General features: G+C 39.8%; 1 pseudogene; it reads right to left on the bottom strand.

Annotated features, from left to right (window-relative positions):
• Positions 1-803: 803 nt before the first annotated feature.
• On the bottom strand, positions 804-1,442 carry LOC109745285 (uncharacterized; annotated as a pseudogene).
• Between the last annotated feature and the right edge of the window lie 3,275 nt (positions 1,443-4,717).

Below are 4,717 nucleotides of genomic sequence, written 5' to 3'. Positions count from 1 at the left end.
GTTGTGGAGTTTGATAGCACACAAGGTATTCCTCCAGTATTCGGGAGTTGCATAATCTCATTGTCGAAGGAATATGTATTTGACATGAAGAAAATGATAACAATAAACTGAACGATCAATATCCTAGGCTAACTGATGGGTCTTGTCCATCACATCATTCTCCTAATAATGTGATCTCGTTCATCAAATGACAACACATGTCCATGGCTAGGAAACCCTAACCATCTCTGATCAACGAGCTAGTCTAGTAGAGGCTCACTAGGGACACGGTATTTTGTCTATGTATCCACACATGTATCAAGTTTCCGGTTAATACAATTCTAGCATGAATAATAAACATTTATCAATGAAATAAGGAAATATATAATAACAACTTTATTATTGTCTCTAGGGCATATTTCCTTCAGTCTCCCACTTGCACTAGAGTCAATAATCTAGTTCACATCGCCATGTGATCAACACAAAAAGTCTTCACTAGAGTCAATAATCTAGTTCACATCATCATGTGTACAACACCCAAAGAGTTTACGAGTCAATAATCAAGTTCACATCGACATGTGATTAACTAAGGTGTGATCATGTTTTGCTTGTGAGAAAGGTTTAGTCAACGGGTCTATCATATTCATATCCGTAAGTATTTTGCAAAATTCTATGTCTACAATGCTCTGCAAGGACCTACTCTAGCTAATTACTCCCACTTTCAATATGTATTCAGATTGAGACTCAGAATCATCCAGATCGGTGTCAAAGCTTGCATCGATGAACGCTTGCTGGCTAGGAAATAGATCATGTGGCGCAATTAGCTATCGTGTCAAGATGTCCGCCAGGATCCTTGACGCCGTACGGCGCTCGGGTGACGCACCACAGCGCCGCAACTGGGGAACGGCGGCGACATGACCGTCTCACCCGGCCGCATGCTCACCGACTCAAGGTGCGCGCTGCACACCGGGCACGACGAGGGTGCGCGCAGCCAGGTATTAATGCAGCTGGATGAAGTCTATGGACGCCGGCAGCACGCACACCACGTCATCGTCTTCCAGCTCGTGCATGCACACCACACACTCCAATGATGTCACCCTCCCCTTGCTGCCACTCCTCCTCTTAGCACTGGTGCTCCTGCAGCCGCCCCAGCTGCCCTGAGGTGAGGGCCGACGACGTCGGCGCCGCTCGTGCTCTGTACATGAAGATGGCCGGGTAGCGCAGCGATGTCCTCCAACCTCAGCACGAGGTGGGTTGCGGGAGGCAGGTTGTGGCCGGTGCCGTGGACCTCGCCCTCGCGCCACTCCGACAAGAGCGGCCGGCCATAGCGTACGGCCAAGTACAGTAAGACGCCGACGAGGATAGTGATGATGATGTACAACAGCGTCAGGTTGGAGTTGGTCGTACCGGGCGGGTCCGTGGACGTCGTCAAAACTGTCACGCGATGCCGTCGGGGATGACATGGATGCGCCAAAACCGCAGACCCCGACCACTTGACGTAGAGAGATTTCTAGGACAGGGATGTTGTGAATCAATCACTGAATAATTGCAGGTGTGTTCTCCTAATCTCCTTCCGTGGACCATTTTTGTTTGGGCCCTCTGCACTCCGCCACGGATGCGTACATCGTACTGTCTGTCCTCCATCACGTCGCCGCTCTGCCACTACGGCCGCTTGCTCGATTCCCACTGCCGCACAGCTAGCTAGGGTTCGCGGCGTCTCGCGTGTGTCGCTTGCTGGGTTTGCTGGCTGCTCGGTCGGTTCATGCTTGGTGCTCGATGGGGCCCAATAGCTGGTTGCATGGCCCACTTAGACAACCAATTGGCCCTTTGATTTCTTCTACATTTTTTTGCATCGAACGTTAGCTAGCCAGCCAGAGCCAACCATGAACGGATACATGTAGAAGCAAATTCTTCTAACCCTAAAAAAAGTGAATTCTTCTAAAAAGAACATAGGTATATTAAAAAAAAATCATAAACATGTTTTGACAACATGAACCTTTTGAAAAAACACGAACATTTGCTGAATGTTTGAACATGTTTTGAACATTTAGAAGAGGTTTAGAAAATGTGTTTTGTAACCACTAACATTATTTTGAATTTGTGAATTTTCACTAAAACAAGAATATTTATAAAATCTTGAATATTTTTTTAAAATGCAACTTATTCTAAATATCTTAATATTTTTGAAATATACAAACATTTTTTAAAAGACTGGGAACATTTTAAATTTTGAGCGCATTTTGGAATGGGATCAAAAGAATTAAAATTTTGAACGTTTTATAAGATAGAAAAAAATTAATTTCTGATTTGTTTCTAAAATATGGAAAACAATTGTAAGTTTGAACGACTTTTTCAAGATTTTAGTTTAAAAAAAAAGGGAAAATCTAAAATTGTAAGGAAAAAAGAATCAGCAAAGTAACTGGAAAAAACCAAAATAAAAAAATTAACAAAAAAATTGGCCGGCCCAGTCTTGGGCGTCCTGTGCGAAGCTCCGACTATTTAACGCTTCGAGCGGAAAATAGGCTTTCGCAGCTATCTGGGCAGATAAATACGTGGGCTAGCTTCGTCGGGCCACAGCGCGCGCGGCCCATGTACGAAAATTGTTTTTTTTCTTTTTTAGCAGACGGGTGCACAAAAATTAGTACCACCTCGGATATAGAAAAAAAAAACGTTACGTAGGTGAACGGATGAAAAAATTGGAGAAACACACCTTGGTTTATTAGTATGTATTTATATTTATTTATGAATTTCCAAAAAAAATTGGACACATGAACAATTTTTTTAAACCCCAAAAAGTTAATGTTTTGAAAAATAAGAACCATTATTTGAAAATTTTGCTCATTTTTGGAAAAAGATGAACATCACTTGAAATAGGTATATTTTAAAACAAATCATAAACATGTTTTGACAACATGAACCTTTTGAAAAAACACGAACATTTGTTGAATGTTTGAACATGTTTTGAACATTTAGAACAGGTTTAGAAAATGTGATTTGTAACCACTAACATTATTTTGAATTTGTGAATTTTCACTAAAACAAGAATATTTATAAAATCGTGAATATTTTTCTAAAATGCAACTTATTCTAAATATCTTAATATTTTTGTAATATACAAACATTTTTTAAAAGACTGGGAACATTTTTAACTTTGAGCACATTTTGGAATGGGAACAAAAAGAATTAAAATTTTGAACGTTTTATAAGATAGGAACAAAAATTTAATTTCTGATTTGTTTCTAAAATATGGAAAACAATTGTAAGTTTGAACGACTTTTTCAAGATTTTAGTTTAAAAAAAAGGATAATCTAAAATTGTAAGGAAAAAAGAATCAGGAAAGTGACAAGAAAAAAAAAACACTAATAAAAAATGGGCCGGCCCAGTCTTGGGCGTCCTGTGCGAAGCTCCGACTATTTGACGCTTCGAGCGGAAAATAGGCTTTCGCAGCTATCTGGGCAGATAAATACGTGGGCTAGCTTCGTCGCGCCACAGCGCGCGCGGCCCATGTACGAAAATTGTTTTTTTTTTGCTTTTTTAGCAGACGGGTGCACAAAAATTTAGTACCACTTCGGATAGAAAAAAAAGTTACGTAGGTGAACGGACGAAAAAAATCGGAGAAACACACCTTGCTTTATTAGTATCTAAATCTAAATAAATTAAATCTAATCTAATCTAAAAAGAACATTGTAGAAGCAAATTAGGCATTAGCGGACCCGACGCGTCTGCCGCGAATTAATCAGCTGACCTCTTATATGGAGACGATGAGATCATGACATTGGAGAGAAGGCTAGGAACGCGACGGCCATCGCCGGCCTGGAATTTTTTTTTTTGCGAAAAGAATGATAGGCCTATTATAAAGATCCGCAAGAAGTACAAAGAACATTAAACATAAAAATTAGCACGGAAAGGAAGTGCTTTGATATTGATGCTAAACAATGAACATAGGGTCCCATGTCATAGACAAAGAGACCCGGTTTCATATGTTTTTTTTTCTTGTTCCATGGCAACGACATCATGGATGACAACCTCCCCTGGGACAACCGGTCCAGCTGCAATCCGAAAGAAAATATAACAAGTTGCCCGCTCAAGCACAACCTAAGTATGCAAGATCATACAAAGAAGGTAAAAAAGGAGAGATGAGATTTAGAATGCATTATGCATCCATGAAAAATACACTCCATAGAGCTCTACATCAGCGACCGAGGTAAATTGGTCATTTGTGAATATAAAATACATTATATATTTAAATTAATCAATTCTTTATAAACTAACAATGAACATTTCAATTATAAACAGTTCTCTTGGAATATAGATTATCTTCTTTTGCTTATGTTGATCTATTTCTGAAGGGATGAACATGTTTCAGAGAAAAATACACTATAATCGACACCAACACAAATCAACTTCCTTGAGCTCAATAGCTCATTTTTTTAAAATTGAAGTGTAGCACTTCATACAGTGATTTTGTATGTTTAAGACTGTCGGCAAATATATTATATGACTAATGCTTCGAGGAATGCCTCGGTGGCACACACACATGGAGCGTATTTTAGTGAAGCAGCAAAATATAGTCTTGAGCCATTAGACTAGGGTAGTATTTTTTATTTTCCCCATTGCAACGCACGGGCCTTTTTGCTAGTATCTAATAAAGTACGGTTATGACGTTCGGACACACCATTACGCCGTAGTGTTCCAGGTGGCGTGAGTTGTGAAACTATTCCACATTGTTTTAAATGAA

This window comes from Aegilops tauschii, chromosome 2, assembly GCF_002575655.3.
Source record: "Aegilops tauschii subsp. strangulata cultivar AL8/78 chromosome 2, Aet v6.0, whole genome shotgun sequence".
Lineage (NCBI taxonomy): Eukaryota > Viridiplantae > Streptophyta > Magnoliopsida > Poales > Poaceae > Aegilops > Aegilops tauschii.
This window is presented reverse-complemented; position numbering and strand designations above follow the sequence as displayed.